Below are 23,601 nucleotides of genomic sequence, written 5' to 3' on the forward strand. Positions count from 1 at the left end.
GCACATGTACCCCAAAACCTAAAATGCAATAAAAAAATAATAAATAATAGGCAAAGAGCCACGATCTGACTGCCTAGGAACAATAACATTATAGAATTTGTAAACATGAGCCACATGTGGCTGTGTGGGCATAGTTTGGCTCTTTCTCCAGTGACTATTTGCCAGCTTTCAAGATACTCACTCTCTGAGCAGCAAGAGCCATCATTTACAAGTCCTGACTGGGTGCTAGATGCAGGGTTGTGGTCTTTATAAATATTCTTGAGGGAAGTGTAGACACTACTATGATAACTCATTTTGAAGGTGAGGAAACCATGTGAGAGGGCCGGCCAAGCTGACATGGCCAGGGATATAGAGCCTAGATTCAAACCAGTAACTATGTGATTCTAGAACCCTGGCTATGAACTTCTTTGCTCTCCTCTAAACTTTTCCCTTAATTATGTTAAATATACTAAGGCTTTTTTGTCTGTATTAAACATGTTCCAATAAATTCCACTTTTCATTTTGCAAGTAGTAAACCATGTTAATTAAAAATTTTAGCTGGGCGAGGTGGCTCACGCCTGTAATCCCAACACTTTGGGAGGCCAAGGTGGGTGGATCACGAGGTCAGGAGATCAAGACTATCCTGACTAACACAGTGAAACTTGTCTCTACTAAAAATACAAAAAAAATGGTGGCACACGCCTGTAGTCCCAGCTACTCGGGAGGCTGAGGTAGGAGAATTGCTTGAATCTGGGAGGCAGAGATTGCAGTGAGCCAAGACTGTGTCACTGCACTCCAGCCTGAGTGACAAGGCAAGAGTGTCTCAAAAAAAAAATAGGAGATACAGTTTATAGTACAAGTGAAAGTTGCTCAACCTCTGTTTATTTTACCTAGCACATTGTTTTTCTAGAAAGGTTGAATGAGAAATGCACATGGTGGACATAGCCAGGTTGGGATGGACTCAGAGCCTGCAGGATGTTACAAGCATGCAATGAATTTATTACTAATAACAAATTGATGTTTCTCTGAGCCTCCGTTCAACCATCTGTGAAATGTGAAGTTGAGCAAAATGACCACAGGGCCCCTCTCAATTTTGAAAGTTTTATGATGATAAAAATACGGGTGGTAATGCATCTTATAGGGTATTTAGTCTTTTCGTCATATGTCGTGGCTTCAGCAATGCATCTGCCATACGTTGTGACAAACCCCCATTAACGTCAGTAGAGAAAATACCAGGTTCAAGAAGCCAAAGAAGAGACCCGGAGTGAGCAAACGAGATGTGGGATTTTATTAGGGGCTCACATAGGAGAGACAGTCTAGTGGCAGTGCACTGGCAACATATCTGCCCTCCTCCAGGCCAGCAGTGGACAGAAAATCTACAACCCCTTGCAAATAGCATGCATTTTATATAGCATTTCACTTCACACCCGCCTCCCTCCCACAAAAAAAACAAAAAAAGAGCTCCACTTAGCAACTTTCGTTTAACTCAACTCAGGGCCTCAATCCCCTGTACACCCCATATTCCACAGGACAGGGGGCTCAGATGTTTATCATAGAAAGTAAATGAATCCGCACATTGGCCACTCCTGGATTCCCTAGCTCGGAACAGACATTCAGGTCATCTGCCTTACAGTGTCATTCTAAATGTGTGCTTAAAATATTGCTATTATTTTACCTTGCACCCTGCAAAATCTCTCCTAGGTGACTCCCACACACCTGACTGGGTTAGCTCCTACCAATTTTCTTCTGGTCTCCCACGATAGGGAAAGGAAGCAATTATTAATGATCCTCTGTGAGAGGGGTCCTTAGAGACAGGGGTCCCCAAGCCCTGGGCCATCGACTGGTACCATAGCCTGTTAGGAACCAGGTGTTAGGAAGCAGGAGGTGAGCAGCGGGTGAGCAAGCATTACCGCCTGAGCTCCATCTCCTGTCAAATCAGCAGCAGCATTAGATTCTCATAGGAGCACGGACCCTATTGTGAACTGTGCATGGGAGGATCAAGGTTGTGCACTCCTTATGAGACTCTAATGCCTGATGATCTGAGGTGGAACAGTTTTATCCTAAAACCATCTTCCCCCAGCCGCTATCTGCGGAAAAATTGTCTTCCATGAAACCGGTCCCTGGTGCTAAATAGATTGGGGACTGCTGCTTAGTGAGACAGTGGTTGAAACTAACCTAAGTCTGAGTCACCAGAAATCATGTGACTTTACAAATACAAGTCAAAGGGCATGGAAATCCATGTGGGTTCTGGGCTCCACTAGTCCAGGCACAAAGGCATGAACATCAAACATGCAAGCCTTGCTCTCAGCTTCGGGGGGTGTGTGTGTGTGTGTGTGTGTGTACACGAACATAGACACACATATAAATTCTTTGTTTGTGTTACATATACTCAGATTTAACTAGAAACAGATGTTAGATTTTTTTGTTCCTTTTAAAATTAAATTTCTTCTGGCATTCACAGACACTAAAATCAGAAGGGAAAAAAATGTTTTGTTTAATTTGAAAATGCTTTTCAAACACATAGCAATTTGACTCTGGGGGTTGGGGAATGAAATTCTGAAGGTTTTCCAAAAAAAAACCTGTAACTTGGAAATTAGCAAGTCATGAAGAACAGTAAGCTTGCTTCCTTTTAAATTAACGCTAGTGAAGCAAACAAAGGCTAAGTTAGTAAAATAAGAGAGCTGATTTATTTTATTAGGCCATAACTGAAGATTCAGACAAAGGAGACCATTAAACCTTGTCTTTAATACAAATTCTACAAGTGATTGCATACCTGTAACATCACTGCCAGCAGGATGAACCCTTCCAAGCCAGCCCTTGAGGGTTTCTTAAACAAATTGTGAAAAATGGAGGTTGAGCAATTTTCAATGTTTGTTTACATAATTGGAAAGAATATTTAGCTTGAAGGAATAGACACAAGGTGATGAACTAAAAGTCTCCTTTTTATTTTCAGTAGCCAGCAAGGACTGTATGTTGGCTGTTAATTAGAATGTATTAAGACAAAAAACAACAACAACAAAAAAAAAACAGGGCTCATTGATTTGGGTAGCATTTCAAACAAGCTAAAGGTTGTTTCGGGTCTTTGTCTTTTTGGAGGCTGAAATCAGAAATTTAAACCTAAATTTATACTACAGAAAGCTTTTAGAATGTATGTTAGAGACTGAGCTTTTAAAAAAAAGTCTTCTAATTTGTTTGTCCTACAGGGCAATCAAAAGGGTGCGTCTTTAGCACTGAAAAGATTAAATCACTGAAACTCTGTGGGCTTTTATAATCCCAGCTCTTTGGCAGGCTGAGGCAGGCGTATCACCTGAAGTCAGGAGTTGGAGACCAGCCTGACCAACATGGAGAAACTCCATCTCTACTAAAAATACAAAATTAGCCTGGCATGGTGGTACATGCCTGTAATCCCAGCTACTCAGGAGACTGAGGCAGGATAATCACTTGAACCCAGGAGACGGAGGTTGCAATGAGCCGAGATCGCACCAGTGCACTACAGCCTGGGCAACAAAAGCAAAACTCCATCTCAAAAATAAACGAATAAAATAAAAAGTAAAACTCTGTGAAAGGCTGAGCTGCAGAAAACCAGGTGCCTGTCTTTGTTTAAAACAGTTCAGCGACCTAAAAGTATGTGTTTAAGGATGTGTTCATCTACATCTAGCCCTTGTGCATGTTAATTTTGAGTAAGTTTCTATATTTGTGAGAAACATATTTTTATAAATTTTGATATAGGATATAGGAAATCACCTAGAACCTTTTTAGTGTGTTACCTTTAAGAGTAAAATATAAAGAGCCATGCATGGGATGGGCCCTAGTTTAGAAAATATACTTGGTAAGTGGAACAGGGGTTTTCCAAGTGATATCATCCTAAAAACTGAGGGGAACAAGCACTCAAATCAAAACCTAGGCAATGACAAAATACTCTTATGGGGTCACTTGGACATTTATCAGCCTTTGCAACCCAAAATTGCAAGATTATGTACATTTATTGTTTTCTTTGTTTGAGTTCTCTTTGAGACAGGGTCTTGCTCTGTTGCCCAGGCTGGAGTGCAGTGGTGCAATCACAGCTCACTGCCGCCTAGACTTCCTAGATGTAAGTGATCCTCTCACCTCAGTCTACCAAGTAGCTGGGTCCACAGGCACAAGCCAACACACCTGGCTAATTTTGTTGTTGTTCTTGTTTTATCTCGTAAAGGCAAGGTCTCACTGTGTTACCCAGACTAATCTCAAACTCCTGGGCTCAAGCAATCCTCCCATCTTGGCCTCCTAAAACCCTGGGATTACAGGGATGAGCCACTGCACCCAGCAGTTATGTGCATTTGAACACTAGAGGTTGACATAAGTGAGAACACAGGCATAGTAATCTTTTTGAAGGTATCTCATAAAACAGCTTCTGAATCTTGTATTCTTATAGATCCATCAAATCTAGGTCTCCACTTGTAGTTTTTTGGTTTGGGCGTCTTGTAACCCTGAGCATAATTCATTAGTTATCTGTAGCAACACCTTCTTCCTGCACTGTCTGGGTGTGCCACTAAGTAGGTAAAACATGTAAAAGAAGATTTTAATGTGCTTGCCCAGTAAGATAAGGTAATTGTACTCTAGTAATAATTGTCTCATGCCAGCTCTTCACCCCTAGGAACCATGAGTCAGTCATTGTTTCTAAAAAAATAATGTTTAAGATGGCATAGCACTTCCAAATGCATTTTTTTTAAAGAACAGGGTCTCCTCCCTCTGTCACCCAGGGTGGAGTGCAGTGTTATGATCATAGCTCACTGTAACCTCAAACTCCTGAACTCAAGAAATCTCCCTGCCTCAGCTTCCTGAGCAGCTGGGACTACAGATATGCACCCCATGTCTGGCTAAGTTTTTAATTTTTTTGTAAAGACAGGATCTGTTTTCACACTGCTATAAAGATACTACCTGAGGCTGGATAATTTATAAACAAAGGAGGTTCAATTGACCCACAGTTCTGCATGGCTGGGGAGGTGAAACTCACAATCAAGGAAGAAGGGGAAGCAGGCACATCTTACATAGCAGCAGGCAAGAGAGAGTGAGCAAGAGCAAAGAAAATTGCCTTATAAAATCATCAGATCTCATGAGAACTCACTATCACAAGAACAGCATGGGGGAAACCTCCCCCATAATCCAGTCACCTCCCACCTGCACCTCAACAGGTGCAGATTAGGGGGATTGACATTTGAGATGAGATTTGAGTGAGGACACAGAGCCAAACCATATTATTCTGTCTCTTCTAAATTTCACATCCTCACATTTCAACACACAATCATGTCTTCCCAACAGTCCCCCAAAGTCTTAACTTATTTCAGTATTAATCCAAAAGTCCACAGTCTAAAGTCTCATCTGAGACAAGGCAAGTCCCTTCCACCTATCAACCAGTAAAATCAGAAACAAGTTTGTTCCTTCCGAGATACAATGGGGGTACAGGCATTGGATAAATACACCCATTCCAAATAGGAGAAATTGGCCAAAACAAAGGGGCTACAGATGCCATGCAAGTCCAAAATCCATCATTAAATATTAAAAGCTTCAAAATGATCTCCTGTGACTTCATGTGTCACATTCACCAGGGTATACTCTCACAGCCTTGGGCAGCTCCTTCATGGGCTAGCACTGAGTGCTTGTGGCTTTTTCAGACACATGGTACCAGGTGTCAGTGGAGCTGCCATTCTGGAGCATGAAGGACAGCAGCCCCCTTCTCACAGACTCATTAGGCAGTGCCCCAATGAGGACTCTGTGTGAAGGCTCCAACCCCACATTTCCCTTCTGCACTGCCCTAGCAGAGGTTTACCAAGAGGGCTCCACCCCTACAGCACATTTCTGCCTGGACATCCAGGCATTTCCATACACCTCTAAAATCTAGGTGGGTGTTTCCAAACCTCAGTTTTTGACTTCTGTGTGCCCACAGGCCTAGCACCACATGGAAGGCACCAAGGTTTGGGGCTTGCACCCTCTGAAGCAATGGCCTGAACTGTACCTTGGCCCTTTTTAGCTACAGCTGAAGCTGAAGCAGCTGCGACATAGGGCACCAAGTCCTGAGGCTGCACAGAGCAGGGAGGCCCTGGATCCTGCCCACTAAATCATTTTTTTCCTCCTAGGCCTCTGTGCCTGTGATGGGAGGCCCACATCTCTGACATGCTGTGGCAACATTTTTCCCATTGTCTTGGCAATTAAAATTTGGCTCCTTGTTACTTATGGAAATTTCTGTAGCCAGCTTGAATTTCTCCCTAGAAAATGGGTTTTTCTTTCCTTTGGCATAATCATGCTGCAAATTTTTCAAACTTTAATACTCTGCTTCCATTTTAAACATAAGTTCCAATTTCAGATAATGTCTCTCAAGTTCAAAGTTCCACACATCTCTAGGGCAGGGGCAAAATGCCACCAGTTTCTATGTTTAAAGTACAGCAAGAGTGACCACTGATGCAGTTCCCAGAATGTTCCTCATCTCCATCTGAACCACCTCAGCCTGAACGTCATTGTCCGTATTACTATCAGCATTCCGGTCAAAACCATTCAACAACTCTCTAAGAAATTCCAAATTTCCCCTCATCTGCCTGTCATCTTCTGAACCCTCTGAAGAGTTCCAGCCTTTGCCCATTACCCAGTTCCAAAGTCACTTCCACATTTTCAAGTATCTTTATAGCAGTGCCCACTACCTTAGTACAAATTTACTGTATTATTCATTTTCACACTGCTATGAAGGTACTACCTGAGATTCAGTAATTTATAAACAAAGGCGGTTCAATTGGCCCACAGTTCTGCTTGGCTGGGGAGGCCCCAGGAAACTCACAATCACTGCAGAAGAGGAAGAGGCACGTCTTACATGGTGGCAGGTGAGAGACAGCAAACAAAAGCAGGGAAAACTGCCTTATAAATTCATCAGATCTTGTGAGAACTCACTATCATGAGAACAGTATGGGGGAAACCGCCCATGATCCAATTATCCCCCACCTGGGCCTTCCTTTCACACTTGACTATGGAATTACCATCCAAGATGAGATTTGGGTGAGGACACGGAGCCAAAGTATATCACAAGGTCTTACTTTGTGCGAGCCAGGCTGGTCTCGCACTCCTAGGCTACAGCAGTCCTCCTGCCTCGGTTTCCCAAAGCACTGAGATTATAGCCATGAACCACCACACTCAGCCCAAATGCATTCTTAACTAAGTCTAACATTAATTTTGTAAAGCATGAATATCTACATTTATGTATGATGAAACTGAAGGTGAGACATTAATAACAACAGAGCTCATTCTCAAGCCAGCCCTCTTTTTACTTCATTGTACTGTTAGGCCTAAAATAAATTTGGAATGTTAAATAACATTTACAGGAGGCTATTGGTTTGGTCCAACTCATGCTAAAATTCCCCATCGCCAAACCAAAACCAATCTGTTCATTTGACCTTCTGAGAAATCAGGAGGGTCAGAGAGAATAGCCATAAAGGCCAGTTTCAGTGGGCAGGATAACTAATTTCCCTCTGTTTTAATCCTTATTAAAAAACAACATGATATTAACTAATCAATCATTTTCTATTGTTCTATTTTCCTGTTCCCAGCTTTCAAGGAAAATCACTTTAAAACCACCAAACTGCTTTTGTTCTCTTTCCTCAGCCCTTTCCTGTCTGTAAAACCAGCCTCCTCTGCTGAACCCATTGGAACACTCCTTCTATTTTATGGAATGAAGTGTTGCCCAATTCTAGAATCGCAAATGAAGCCAATTAAGATTTTTCCAAAGGATCCCAGCTGCACTGAACACTGGGAAGAAAAAAGATTAGAAAAAAATCTTTAAGCTAAATTTGTTGTAATTTTGTCTTTTGACAGGAGGAAATCAAGAGTTTTGGAAAAAGCCCAAAAGGCTCTACTATAGGCAGTAGAGATAGAGAGAATGTTCACGAATGAGCAAATGCACTCCTTATGAAGTTTCAGAGAAATGGGTAATGACACTGACTAGTCAGGGAAATTCTGGGAGGTGGCAGCGGTGATCTCCCAGGTCACCTTGCCAGCCCACAGCTGCCTACCTTGCACTTGTGCCTTCACTGAATAACGATGTGTTCACAAGCGACATGCTGAGGGTGCCAATTCAGCCCTGAATGTGCAGTTCCACGACTGTCACCAGTGGTCCATAATCAGTATGTGTCCAAAATATTAGCATGAGGCTTTCTCTAATGGGAGCTGACCGAGAGCTTAAATTCGCCTCCAAAACAATCATAGCTAGTCATTTCACGATACATGGGGGCAATCAGAGCAGCATTTAAACATTTGCCAAAGACTGGATCTCTCTCTCCCATTTGTATTTTAAAAGGAAGTTTGTGTTTTTCTCTGTGTTGGAAGTCCTGACCTTGCCTAGCATCTGCCACCCAGAAAGTTCCTGGAGGCTTTTCTTTAGCTTTCCCTTAAAGCATAAGAGTTGCTGAGGCAGGAGAATTGATTGAACCCAGGAGGCAGAGTTTGCAGTGAGCAGAGATTGCGCCACTGCACAACAGCCTGGGCCACAGAGCGAGACTCCATCTCCCCACCCCCTCAAAAAAGTTGCTGATGGTTTGAAAACCTGAAGGAGTTGGCTAATGTCAGAGTTTACTTTTAATTATTTGCACCTACCCAGGCATGGTGGCTCATGCAACTTGGGAGGCAGACGTGGGAGGATTGCTTGAGGCCAGGAGTTTGAGACCAGCCTGGGCAACAAAGTGAATCCCTGTCTCAACAAAAAATTAAAAAATTAGTCAGCCATGGTGGTATGTGCCTGTGGGACCAGCTACTTGGCAGGGTGAAGTGGGAGGATCATCTGAGCTTAGGAGGTTGACGCTGCAGTGACCCATTTTATGCCATTGTACTCCAGCCTGGACAACAGAGCAAGGTCCTGTCTCAAAAAAATAAAAACAAAAACTATTGGTAGGGGATCCAAGATGGTCAAATAGGAACAGCTCTGGAGTGTAGTTCCCAGTGAGAACAATGCAGAGGGTAAGTGATCACAGCATTTCCAAATGAGTTTTTACTGCCCACAGACCAGGAGATTCCCGGGCTAAAAAGTGCCACAAGTTTCCAGCACAGCTGTTTCAGTCGGTGCAGTGGGTCTCTGCACAAAAACTCAGGCAAAACTGGGTGGCCATTTCAAGTGGCACCTGGAATGCCTGGGAGACAGAGTCACTTATTCAACTGAAAAAAAAGGGGCTGAAACAGGGAGCTAGGCGATCTGGCTCAGCAGGTCCCACCACCACAAAGACCAGCAATCTGAAACGTGCCAAATTGAGTTTTGTCACAAGCACAGCTGGACACGGGATGGGGAAGGGCATCTACTATTACTGAGGCAGTCCACCACTACCAACGCAGTCCGCCACTACCAAGGCAGTCTGCCATTGCAAAAAGTTTTTCCCATTCCGTTGGTTGCTGGTTCACTCTAATGATTGTTTCATTTGCTGTACAGAAACTCTGGAGTTTCATTAGATCCCATTTGTCTATTTTGGCTTTTGTTGCCAATGTTTTTGGTGTTTTAGTCATGAAGTCCTTGCCTATGCCTGTGTCCTCAATGGTTTTGCCTAGGCTTTCTTCTAGGATTTTTATAGTGTTAGGTCTTATGTTTAAGTCTTTAATCCATCTGGAGTTAATTTTAGTGTAAGGTGTCAGGAAGGGGTCCAGTTTCTGCTTTCTGCACATGGCTAGCCAGTTTTCCCAACACCCTTTATTAAACAGAGAATCCTTTCCCCATTGCTTGTTTTTGTCAGGTTTGTCAAAGATCAGATGGTTGTAGATGTGTGGCATTGCCTCCGAGGACTGTGTTCTGTTCCATTGGTCTATATCTCTGTTTTGGTACCAGTACCATGCTGTTTTGATTACTGTAGCCTTGTAGTATAGTTTGAAGTCAGGTAGTGTGATGCCTCCAGCTTTGTTCTTTTTGCTTAGAATTGTCTTGGTTATGTGGGCTCTCTTTTGGTTCCATATGAAGTTTAAGGTGGCTTTTTCCAGTTCTGGGAAGAAGGTCATAGGTAGCTTGATGGGGATAGCATTGAATATATAAATTACTTTGGGCAGTATGATCATTTTCACAATATTGATTCTTCCTAAGCATGGAATGTTTCTCCATCTGTTTGTGTCCTCTCTTGTTCCTTGAGCAGTGATTTGTAGTTCTCCTTGAAGAGGTCCTTTACATCCTTTGTTAGTTGTATCCTAGGTGTTTTATTCTCTTTGTAGCAATTGTGAATGGCAGTTCATTCTTGATTTGGCTCTCTTTTAGTCTGTTATTGGTATGTAGGAATGCTTGTGATTTCTGCACATTGATTTTGTATCCTAAAACTTTGCTGAAGTTGCTTATCAGTTTCAGGAGATTTGGGGCTGAGATGACAGGGTCTTCTAAATACACAATCATGTCGTCTGCAAAAAGAGACAATTTGACTTCCTCCTTTCCTAACTGAATATACTTTATTTCTTTTTCTTGCTTGATTGCTCTGGCTAGAACTTCCAATACCATGTTGAATAGGAGCCATGAGAGAGGGCATCTTTGTCTAGTGCTAGATTTCAAAGGGAATGCTTCCAGTTTTTGCCCATTCAGTATGATATTGGCTGTGGGTTTGTCATAAATAGCTTTTATTATTTTGAGATATGTTCTGTTGATATGTACTTTCTTGAAAGTTTTTAACATAAAGGGCTGTTAAATTTTGTCAAAGGCCTTCTCTGCATCTATTGAGATAATCATGTGGTTTTGTCTTTGGTTCTGTTTATGTGGTGGATTACGTTTATAGACTTGTGTATATTGAACCAGGCTTGCATCCCTAGGGTGAAGCCTACTTGATCGTGATGGATAAGCTTTTTGATGTGCTGTTGTAATAGGTTTGCCAGTATTTTATTGAAGATTTTTGCATCTATGTTCATCATGAATATTGGCCTGAAGTTTTCTTTTTTTGTTGAGTCTTTGTCTGGTTATGGTATCAGGATGATATTGGTCTCATAAAATGATTTGGGAAGAATTCCCTCTTTACGAATTGTTTGGAATAGTTTCAGAAGGAATGGTATCAGCCCCTCTTTGTATGTCTGGTAGAATTTGGCTGTGAACCCATCTGGACCTGGGCTTTTTTTGGTTGGTAGGCTATTAATTGCTGCCTCAACTTCAGCCCTTGCTATTGGTCTATTCAGGGTTTCAACTTCTTCCTGGTTTAGGCTTAAGGGTGCAAGTGTCTATGAATTTATCCATTTCTTCCAGGTTTACTGGTGTATTTGCATAGAGTTGTTTGTAGTAATCTCTGATGGTAGTTTGTATTTCTGTGGAATTAGTGGTGATATCCCCTTTACATTTTTTATTGCATCAATTTGGTTCTTCACTGTTTTCTTTTTTATTAATCTAGTTAGCAGTCTGTCTATTTTATTGATCTTTAAAAAACCAGCTCCTGGATTTATTGATTTTTTTGAAGGGTTTCTTGTCTCTGTCTCCTTCAGTTCTGCTCTGAGTTTAGTTATTTCTTGTCTTCTGCTAGCCTTTGAGTTATTTTTTATCTTGCTCCTCTGGCTCTTTTAATTTTGACAATAGGATATCAATTTTATATCTTTCCTTGCTTCTCATGTATGCATTTATTGCTATAAATTTCCCTCTAGACACTGCTTCAAATGTGTCCCAGAGATTCTGATACATTGTGTATTCATTCTCATTGGTTTAGAAGAACATCTTTACTTCTGCCTTCATTTCATTGTTTATCCAATCAACATTCAAGACCCAGTTGTTTAGTTTCCATGAAGTTTTATGATTCTGATTGAGTTTCTTAATCCTGAGTTCTAATTTGATTGCACTGTGATCTGAGAGACTTGTTCGTTATGATTTCCATTCTTTTGCATTTGCTGAGAAGTGATTTACTTCCAATTATGTGGTCAATTTTAGAGTAGGTGTGATGTGGTGCTGAGAAGAATGTATATTCTGTGGATTTCGGGTGGAGAGTTCTATAGAAGTTTATTAGGTTTATCTGGTCTAAATCTGAGTTCAAGTCCTAGATGTCCTTGTTAATTTTCTGTCTTGTTGATCTAATATTGACAGTGGAGTGTTAAAGTCTCCTACTATTATTGTGTGGGAGTCTAAGTCTCTTTGTAGGTCAATAAGAACTTGCTTTATGTATCTGGGTGCTCCTGCATTGGGTGCTCTTCTTGTTGCATTCATCCTTTTACTATTATGTAATGCCCTTCTTTGTCTCTTTTGATTTTTGTTGGTTTAAAAGTCCATTTTATCAGAAACTAGAATTGCAACTCCTGCTTTTTTATGCTCTCCATTTGCTTGATAAATCTTCCTCCATCCCTTTATTTTGAGCCTGTGTGTGTCCTTGTACATGAGATGGATTTCCTGGTTACAGCACACTGATGGGTTTTGACTTTTTATCCATTTTGCCAGTCTGTGTCTTTTGATTGGAGCATTTAGCTCATTTACATTTAAGGTTAATATTGTTATGTGTGAATTTGATCCTGCCATTTTGATGCTAGCTGGTTGTTTTGCCCACTAGTTGATGCAGCTTCTTCATTGTGTCGATGCTCTTTACCATTTGGTATGTGTTTGGAGTGGTTGGTACTGATTGTTCCTTTCTATGTTTAGTGCTTCTTTCAGGAGCTCTTGTAAGGCAGATGAAATCTCTCAGCAATTGCTTGTTCATAAAGGATTTTATTTCTCCTTCGCTTATTAAGTTTAGTTTGTCTGGATATGAAATTCTAGGTTGAAAGTTCTTTTCCTTAAGGAGGTTGAATATTGGTCCCCACTCCCTTCTGAATTGTAGGGTTTCTGAGGAAAGATCCCCTGTAAGTCTAATGGGTTTCCCTTTGTGGGTAACCCAACCTTTCTCTCTGGCTGCCCTTAGCATTTTTTCCTTCATTTCAATTCTGGTGACTCTGATGATTATGTGCCTTGTGGTTGCTCTTCTTGAGGAATATCTTTGTGGTGTTCTCTGTATTTCCTGGACTTGAATATTGGCCTGCCTTGCTAGGTTGGGGAAGTTCTTTTGGCTAATATCCTGAAGTGTATCTTCCAGCTTAAACACCTATCAAACATAGAGTAGATCTTTTCATATAATCCCATATTTCTTGGAGGCTTTGTTCATTTCTTTTTACTCTTTTTTCTCTGCTCTTGCCTTCTCATTTTATTTCACTGAGCTGATCTTCAATCTCTGATATCCTTTCTTCTGCTTTGTCGATTTGGCTATTGAAACTTGTTTATGCTTCACAAAGTTTTCGTGTTGTGTTTTTCAGCTCCATCAAGTCATTTATATTCTTCTCTAAGCTGTTTATTCTCATATTATTTCATCAAACCTTTTTTCAAGGTTCTTAGGTTCTTTTCATTGGGTTAGAACATGTTCTTTGTCAGATGGGTATCTGACAAAGGGCTAATATCCAGAATCTACAAAGAACTAAAACAGATTTACAAGAAAAAACAAACAAACAAACAAACAAACCCATTCAAAAGTGGGCAAAGGATATGAACAGACACTTTTCAAAAGAAGACATATATAAGGCCCACAAACATATGAAAAAATGCTCATCATCACTGGTAATTAGAGAAATGCAATTCAAAATCTCATTGAGATACCATCTCATGGCAGTTAGAATGGCAGTCAGTAGAATATCTGGAGACAACAGACGCTGGAGAGGATGTGGAGAAATAGGAACACTTTTACACTGTTGGTGGGAGTGTAAATTAGTTCAACTATTGTGTAAGACAATGCGGCTATTCCTCAAGGACCTAGAAATAGAAATTCCATTTGACCCAGCAATCCCATTACTGGGTATATATCTAAAGATTATAAATAGTTCTATTATAAAGACGCATGCACCCGTATGTTCATTGTGGCACTGTTTACAATAGCAAAGACCTGGAACTAACCCAATTGTTCATTGATGATAGACCGGACAAGGAAAATGTGGCACATATACACAAGGAAATACTATGCAGCCATAAAAACAATGACTTTGTGTCCTTTGTAAGGACATGGATGAATCTGGAAACCATCATTCTCAGCAAACTGACACAAGGACAGAAAATCAAACACCGCATGTTCTCACTCATAGGCGGATGTTGAACAATGATAACACATGGACACGAGGAGGGGAGCATCACAGACTGGGGTCTGTTGGAGGGGAATAGGGGAGGGACTGTTGGGGGTAGGGAGGTTGGGGAGGGATAACATGGGGAGAAATGCCAGATATAAGTGACGGGGGGGGATGCAGGCAGCAAACCACATTGCCATGTATGTACCTACGCAACAGTCCTGCACGTTCTGCACATGTGCCCCAGAACCCAAAGTGGAATAAAAAATATATATATTAATAAAATATATATACATATATTTGTGTAAATATATATATGCACACACACACATATAAAATAAAGCCATCTCACTAAAAATTAAAAAAAAAAGTATTTGCACCCAAGTCCTTTTATATTTACATTTTCTCCTGCAAATAAACTGGTTAGAGAATATCCACAAGGTCTCTTGGCTTAAAAATGAGAAGAAAAAAAATGGCTTGGTTGAATTTTACTTGAGCTGTCTATGCTGTTAGAAAACAGAAACCATGAAGATAATCCTTCTACCCTTCTGTGTGTTCCAGGAAAGGATTTACGCCAAGGAATCCCCTTTCTCCCTGTGGCTTAGATAAGACCCACAGATGCCTCCCTTGTTTATTAGTGACAAGGCCAGACACAAACTCTCCAAATTCCCATTCTTTGTCTCATAAATGATTAACTGATCTGTGTCCCCACTGGTCAGTCTGGACAAAGTACCTGCCACCTTGACTTGACCAAACTTTAATTAAGTTTCTCTCTATCTGTAGACCCCTGAACTTTGACCCATTCTTACCCCACAGCCCCTTCTGCAAATAGGCTGACCTCAGTGTACACATAGTTTTACTGTCCTGACCCATCTTCACCTTCCATCCACTTCCACACTTCTAGTTCTCCTGAGCCTTGTTCATTCTTCTCTAAGTAGTAGAAAAGCCCTTTTCTCCTTTCATTCCAGACATTTACAGATCTCTTGGTCTCTGTGCCATATGGTGGCCCACTCCCTTCATGCAAGAATTCTTTTGAATGACGTCTCTCCTTACCGAAATCCAGGTTTGCTTCTTATTTGACAAAGATAATAAATAAATAAGGCAAAGAATTCAACCCTACACTTCCTGTGCCTGCCTGTGGAGACGTCTCTGAACACAGAGCAATGTGAAACACAGATGTAAAACAGTTCCTGTCAATGAGGTCTTCTCTTCTAAAATTCAGACACTTTCCAAAGTAGTAAGCAGAGTCTTTTTCTCCAGGGAAGCAGGGTTGTTGCATTTATTCATTTAATAAAGACTTATCCTATACGAACACTGGTAATTTTGTATTCTAAACATTTCTGGACACATTCCCTCCGTTCAGGCCTACATCATCTTTATTTTGCACTATTGCAGTAGATGTTCTCATCGGTCTGGCTTGAGTTGTTCTTATACCCTCAAATCCATCCTCCTCACAGCATTTAGTGATCTATCTGAAAGGCAGATATGAACTTTTAAAAATATGTAATATCTAAGCACCTTAAAATTACATACAAGATTTCTCAGTCAGACTTCTGCCTAAATCTTCACCTCTAGCTCTTTCCCCTGTTTGTTCTTGTCTCTGGTGAAATCCCCTGCTCCACCATCCCCTACATAGGGGGTATGTACATACTCTACTTTATGCCCCTTTCCCAGTGTTACTCTGCCATTCATCCTCTCATAATTCCTGCCTGCTGCCTACTCCCTTTGCTTCAGCTAAGTCTCAGTGCAGGCATAATCTCTAGGAAAGCCACTCTGACTCCTGTATCTGCATTCCCTCCCAGTTGGTTTCTTATTGCTTCTTCAACCTGGCAATTCACTAAATAAATACTGGGTAACATGAATAAGGGCCATTTCTATAACAGTGATTTAAGAGATGTCCCCTACGGGAGCACCCATGTAAAGAGGTCATTGCAGTTCAGGATGGTAAAAATACATGGAGAACATCTATAAAGCACTACAGTAGCATCCTAGAGGAACTGCTTTTAGAATGGAATTGTTTCCATCTGGAATGGCTCCCTATTAGCCCTGAAGGAAAGTTGGGAAATAAATTTGGTCAAGGTTCCCTGAATGTGTTTGTAGGATGAAAATAAAAATGCTATATGTTTCTGAACTGTTCAGGAGTTTTGTAACCAGAAACCAAATTGTATTTGCTTTTTGAAAAGAGCATCAGATCTCTTTCTTTCTTCTTCTTCATTTATTTATTTATTTATTTGACAGAGTCTCACTCTGTCACCCTGGCTGGAGTGCAATAGTGTGATCTTAGCTCACCTCAACCTCTGCCTCTTGGGTTCAGGTGATTCTTCTGCCTCAGCCTCCTGAGTAGCTGGGACTACAGGTGTGCATCACCACACCCAGCTAATTTTTGTATTTTTAGTTGAGACGGGGTTTCACCATGATGACCAGGTTGGTCTCGAACTCCTGACCTCAGGTGATCCTCCCACCTTGGCCTCCCAAAGTGCTGGGATTACAGGTGTGAGCCACTGCGCCTGGCAGATTTCTTTCTCAACCTTGTAATTGGTGAGCAACAACCTTTAAATGTATTTATTTTGTTCATTCATCTAACAGACACGTGGCAAGGAACTACTATGTGCTAAATATTATTCCAAGTGGTACAGATTAGGCAATGGACAAGACAGGCTCCATCCTGCTCTGGGGTTCACATGTAGGCAAAACAGACACTAACAGGTAATCAATACAGGAATTAAGTATTGTACAATTACTGTGTAGGACATAATCAGGGAAGAGCAGAAACCTACTTTAGAGAAGGTGTTTGGGGAGGGGCAGTTTGTGCCAGTTTTCTTTAACTTAAGTCTTGACGAAGAGGAGCCAGCCTCAGGAGAGCCCTGAGGGAAAGAGTCCCAGGCCAAGAAAATCTCAAAGAGGGAAAAAGTTTACCTTGTGGAGGAGTGAGAGAAGCTCATGTGACTCAGCAGAGGTAGAAGTAGCTTTCTTCTAGAAGCTTCCAGGAGACCACATGCTCCTGGGTTACTTCACACAGGCCCCATTCTCAGTCTCCTTTGGTGATTGCAGAGGGTGTGGCCCCTTTGGGAAACCTAAGTTCGGTGTTGCCTCAACCATCAACTCAGCCTGAGATCATGGATTATCATTTCACTGATTTAGACTTGGGTTCTTTCATATGTAAAAGGCAGAGGTTGTATGAGATGCTCTCAGCTCTGTATACCATGATGCGATTAACATTAATAACTGTGTTCACTTCAGCAGCACATATTCTAAAAATTAAAATGATACAGGGAAAATTGGCAGGGCCCCTCGGCAAGGGTGACACATCAACTCATGGAGCATTCTAAATTTTTTAATGGCAGCCAATATGTCTGGGACATTTGGAGAAGCCAACGTGGTCTCCCAGCCCAAAGAAATCATTAATTACTAAAAGATCACTGAATCTCGAGAAGCATTATTTATTCATTCATTCATTTTAAAAGTGAATGAATGAGTGAATTTTTTTTCAACAACAGAAAAAATTGAGCACTTAAAATGCCAGATACTGTTCTAGACTCTGGGCCACACTAAGGCAGAACGTCCACTCAGGGTGAAGATGAGGCTGATAAAATAAAAATATATAGTCTAAATGCAGGCAGGGTATAAAGCTGTACGAAGGAAAGCAGAAAGAGGGCATGAGGAGAAAGTGATGAGAAGCATGGTGTGTTAAGTAAGGTGGGCAGAGAAGGCCTTTCAGCAGAAGTGTTTGGGTACAGGACCAACTTTACTTAGTTTACTTATAACTCATATTTAAATTGTTTATGGCAAGTCTAGAATGTTTGAAATATATCATCATCCTTTCTAGTTGACTTCTGTGTTCATATGGAAATCGGTGGAAACCAGAAGTCTAAGTACTCCAGCAAGCAAGGCTCCGGAGAAGATAGCTAAATTTTAAAAACTGCAAAGCCGTCTTCGAATTGGTCTTTTCATCTTTAAAACAAAACATGTGCTATCATTCAAATCTATTAAGACGTTTCATCAAACATGGGTTCTGTAAAGAGACTTCCATTGTCAGCATTGCTGAGCCTCAGCCTTACAGTGGAAAGCGGACATTGCACAGAGAAGTAGGGAAGTGACTGCCCTGAAGGCAGATTCTGACAGGCTCCAGTCAAGCCTTTCTCATTACAAAGGGTCATTGGGAGGTTACATGAAGGTTTAGGAGGTGTTTGGTGTGAGCAACCTCCCCTCCTAATGGAGCAGAGTTAATCACTCACTGGCCAACTGGAAAATCAGTGGCTCCCTGCTTTCTCTCCTACACTTTGCCTGTGCTTGGCCAGCCTGCTCCCCTGCTCCCTGCAGTGAACTGGCGTCAGGCAGAGGACTCTGGGATTCTTCTCCCCTCCTACTCAAAGACTGGCTCTTCAGGAGGAGAATCATCTAACCCCAGGGGACGAGAGTGTGTTCTTCCCTAACTGGGAGAAACCTTATAATGAAGACTTATTGCCAAAGAGGAGGAGGAAGCAGAAAAGAGGGGGCATTAGGGGAAACACAAGTTGGGGCATTGGGGGAAAGGCAGCCTTTCTGAGGAAAGACATCATTGCAGCCAAAATGAAAAGGAAGCAATATCCAGAGATGATGGGCTGGAAGCATTTCCAATTCCATGTCATCTGCATTTTTAGAACCTTTTTATTAAGGAGATGGTGAGTTGCCTGTTTGTGGTTGAGCTCTAAATGTCTTCATGTTTACCCTAAATGAGGCCATCCATGCAACTGACTAGACCAGAGGTCCCCAGGCAGAAGGCCTGAAGAGTCAGGATGCCAGCGTTCTGGACTGGAACTTACAAGGTTAAGTTCTCATTTTGGGCCTCACTAGAAGTACGGCTGAACCCTTTGGTTGGCAGAAGGGTGTTACCAGCAGGAATAATTGTTCATTAAGGCCAAAAGAATTGTTCTTTCAGTGGGTCTGGCTGAGTGGTGTTCATCCCAGAAGTATGCGAACCACCACCTGAGCTTCCGGGCTCAGATACTCTGTCACATAAGGAAGAAGGTTTAGAAATTTCCTAGGAGAGAGGTTAAATCTTAAAGTAGGGGCCAATATTATGACACAGTGAGATGTGAGACTGTGGTTCTCAGTGGTGGTGGTGATACACCACTGGGATGGAGGCGTGAGTGGGGACTGGAAGCACAGAGGGAAACAGTCAAGTCATGACGGTCTTGATTCTGACTTCCAGCTGGATATCTTCATTTTCAGTTTTAAGAGGAGAAACGATAAGCAGAAAAAAATGAGGGAGCGATGAGGAGTAAGTGGGGGTGTTGTTAGAAATACAGTCAGTTCGAGGGTGTTTAAGAAGACAGTGGACTTAGTTTGCCACGCATTGTTGGAAGCCGACCTGCTCATGGTCACCATGTTGGCACTTGTGTGGAAAGAGTATGGAATTGGCTTTTCCCCGTGTGGATAGCAAAGTCTGCAATGTCAAACTGAGAATGGAAACATATGTTGTGTGAAGAAATGAAAGAGTCCATTTGGCTGTTCCCCCAGATTAGCAGATACACATCCAGGGTGCCTTCAGTGAAAACTGGTATCGTCTGCCTTGTCTTAAGTGAATTTTCTTCCCTGCATCCTGTGATTATGGCTCCCATAACTTTGTTAGCCTTCATATTGAGTTTTTGTGTCCATGCATTTCCTCAGCTCTCCATTTCTTTACAAGCATCTTAACTGGTAATTCAGTTTGCTCATGGACTGCTTCGCAGCAAAGCATCTCACCATGAAATGGTGCTTCTCCCTACATGTGTGAAATAGAACTAGCAATGTTGGCCTTTGGGGACAAAGAACTCATACCTGAGGGTTTGGGGACAATCATCTGCTGTTCTTATCACCATTTGGCTCCCTGCCATAAGACAAGTGGAGAGATTTGGGCTTTTATAAAGAGAACAAAATTCAGACACACAAAAATGCCTGTGACCTTTGAGCTTTCCACCCAAGGACCCTTAGTTAGGGCACTTGAGCCTGCCCATAAATCCAGGTCTCCTTTTTGCAGTACAGGTGACTGTTCATGGAAGAGGAGGTCAGTGACTGTCATTCTGAACCTGGACAGATGAGTTTGCTGTGGTTTGGCCCCTTGGAGTCTTTAATCCCTCCAGAAATAAAACTTTCTTATTTCTTTTGAGTGATCACCACTCAGATATTTTCTGAATTCTATTAAGAACAAAAACCTGTGACAGACCTACTGAGGTGACCTCCAGCTCTAACAGCTAAATTCATAGGGAGGTTCTCAAACCTCAAAAGCCGTCCTTTTATAGGAGCTTAACCTTAAATGACCGAACTCTGACCAAATGTGTAGGAAGAGTGGGCAGTTGCTGGAAAAATTACGTGTTTGATGTTAATGACCTTGAGCCTAACTCTTGATCAGCAAAATGGCAGACCTGATCTCACTTCATCAGGAGACTTTCTTATAAACAGACATTGCCATAGAAGGACAGGTGAGAGAGGTGCATTCACGTTTTCTGTTGTCTCAGGGTAAGTCACGAATAGATACTCTGAAGCTAGATCACTATTCCAGGATATACTGAGCCTGAATCTCACTTTAATATCTATGCTTTTTTCAACTAAACTTTTTCCCCACAAATTGTGAGACATATTAGAAAAATCCAAATAGTCTACAGAGTTATTTTTGTTTTGTTAAGGGTTTGGATGTTTGATGATGATGGAGGAAGGAGGAGACAGGTAAAAACATTTGCCTTTATGGTTAGCAACTTTAAGACAAATGCTTTCTCAATCTTTATGGTAAAACCCAAGTTTACCTGGGTACCACTAGAATGACCAGAGCTTTAAGAAAGGTCTGGACAGATGTTCCTTATGCCACCCCCACAAGTTTTCCCATTCATTAGGCGCACTCATAAAATACAAGTGATTGAGTTGGTTTTGCAAAATATGTGTGAAATAAGGAAATTGGCCTAGGTAAATTGGGAAATTTGCCCAATTAAATTCTTTTAAATCGCCAGGAATCAGCATATATACATTAAAATGTCTTGAGAAAATTACATAAGTTTATAACTTAGATTTAACCTAACCATATCCCCTTCTTGCTCACGGACTGCATCACAGCAAAGCATCTCACCATGAAATGGTGCTTCCCCCTATGTGTGGGAAATAGAACTAGCAATATCAGCCTTTGGGGACAAAGAGCTCAGACCTTAGGGTTTGGGGATGATCATTTGCTGTTCTTAACACCATTGGAGGGAAAATAAAAGTGACTTTCTGAGGTAATTTGAAGATAGCCAGGATCCTTTGAAGGCAAAGACTCTTCCTTTCCTTAAACTTTATTACCAGGCATACTCCATACAGATTGAGTATCCCTTATTCACAATGTTTGGGACAGAAGTATTTTGGTTTTTGAATTTTTTTGGATTTCAGATTTTTTCAGTTTTCAAGATATTTGCATTCAGCATTCCTAATCTGAAAATCTAAAATGCGAATAACTCCCATGAGTATTTCCTTTAAGTGTCATGTCAGCATTCAAAAGATGGTGGATTTAGGATTATGGGTTTTCAGATTAAGGACACTCAACCTATTTTTTTAAATAATATGCGCTGTAGATAGGCTGCTGTTCACAATGTTGATTTCTAACATCTAAATGACTCCTGAACAGATACACATGTAAGTGATGATTTAGATAAAGGCAGCAGCTGCTTATTATCAATGCACCATGCTGAGAAGCTCTAGCTTGCTGTTGCTAAAGCCAACAGTGCCAGGGAGAATGGCAGCTCATCTTGGAGGCTAACATCAGGAATGGTTTGCACTGGAATTGGCACCATTCCTGAGAGAACATTCACTCTGTGTACAAAATTCTATCCTTTAGCACTGCTTCAATTCGAGACTTGTAGTGCCTTTTAAAAATATGAATAAGAAGAAATAATAAGTTGAAGTATTTTAGGTCTTAGTTTTAAACTGGTTGTTAATTAATATATAGCTGGTTTATTTCTAATTGAAGAAAAGTTACCCATTCTAAGGACATCACCTAGACTATCCTTTTATTCTAATCGCCTGCTATGAAAGATTCTGCTTTGAGAAGCCTAAGGAAATACAGAAACTGTATGTTCCTGATAAAAAGATCTCTGTTTAGATTATGTAGCCCATTCAGGAAAAACAGCCAAATAATAGAACCCAAAAGGGTAAAAACCAAGAGCATCGTTGCTAAAGATGAGGGATGATCAGAAAGTCCTTCTGCTGTAGCTAAAGCTATATGTTAAAATGATGATAAGGCCAGGTGCCGTGACTCACGTTCATAATCCCAGCACTTTGGGAGGCGGGTGGATCACATGAGGTCAGGAGTTTGAGATCAGCCTGGCCAACATTGAGAAACCTGTCTCTACTAAAAATACAAAATAGTCAGGCGTGGTGGTGTGGCTTGTAATCCCAGCTACTTGAGGCTGAGGCAGGAGAATCACTTGAGGCAGAGGGAGGCAGAGGTTGCGGTGAGCTGAGATCGCACCATTGCACTCTAGCTTTGGCAACAAGAGCAAAACCCTGTCTCCAAATAATAATAATAATGAATGTTTAATTTTATTACACATGTTATGAAATATTCAAACATATTAAGGCTGTAATAAAGAGGGAATAGAGCATGATGCATTCTTGTTTTAAAGTGTTAAAAGCATAGATTTATTTATACAGGTTCACTTACCTTCGGTATTCAAGTCCACCTTCAAGGGACATATAAGATTCACTTGTAGGGCTGTTCCTGTGGTGAGGTGACAAAGGTCAGAGGTCCCTAGTAATAATTGCTTTGAATCATTGTATAAATTATAGGACAGCATTTTTTTTCAGTATAGTGTGTGGGATTATAATGCTAGTGATTATAATGTCTATTTTGTGTGTCTGTATGTGTTTTATTTTCTTACCTGCACTCCTAGTGTGCACATGGAAATTTTATTGATGACATCAATGATACTCAACAAGGGAAGACTCTCAGGTCCTTCCTTCTTCATGGGTCTTAGTTGGGACCCAAATAAAGAGAAAGGAAGGTTCTCAATGTGTTGGGATGGAATTGGGGCAAGGATTCCTCAGTGACCAAGGGCCTCACTCTCCCTCTCATACTTTTGCTGGGGTGAGTGCTCCAGGACTCTTACTCCTTAGAGGCCATGCAGACCATAAGATAGATTCCCCCCAGTCAGTTTCTATGGCCAAATTTGTGGTCATACCAGAAAATCAGCTTGATTAAATGATCACTGAGAGCAATATCCTCCCCAGAGCAAAAGTGGATAGTGGTTGCCACATAGGCAACCAACCGGTCCTGAGTGTAGCCTGGGATGCTCTTCCAGGGACCCTTGATCCCTCCTTCATGGACTCCTTGATGTCATTATATTTGGTACCTTTCTCCAGATGGCAAATCATATTCTCAACAACCTTTCCACTGACTTGGAAGGCCAAATCAGTGAACTCTCCATTCAACTAGAGGATTATCCTGTGCACAGTTTTGGCTGAGCCAGGGATTCGGGGATAATCACCACTGGCATGACACTACAGCTTGCTAGAGAATCATGATCTGTGGGAAGCAGTGATGGCGTGGACCATGGTCTGAGATTCCTCCATGTTACCACAGTCATCATCGATGACTTCTGCCAGGAGAACAAAGCACTTGGTATGCAG

At 41.4% G+C, this 23,601-nt stretch overlaps 1 protein-coding gene and 1 non-coding gene across 2 annotated transcripts in view; both read left to right on the forward strand.

The window, feature by feature from the left end:
• SGPP2 (sphingosine-1-phosphate phosphatase 2) overlaps positions 1 to 23,601 on the forward strand; it is a 150,204-nt gene that overhangs the window by 70,676 nt on the left and 55,927 nt on the right. The window lies entirely within an intron of this gene.
• On the forward strand, positions 17,220 to 17,327 carry LOC118154937 (U6 spliceosomal RNA). Its single transcript, XR_004745189.2, has one exon. It is a non-coding gene; the product is annotated as a U6 spliceosomal RNA (small nuclear RNA).

This window comes from Callithrix jacchus, chromosome 6 (assembly GCF_049354715.1).
Source record: "Callithrix jacchus isolate 240 chromosome 6, calJac240_pri, whole genome shotgun sequence".
NCBI classification, from domain to species: Eukaryota; Metazoa; Chordata; class Mammalia; order Primates; family Cebidae; genus Callithrix; species Callithrix jacchus.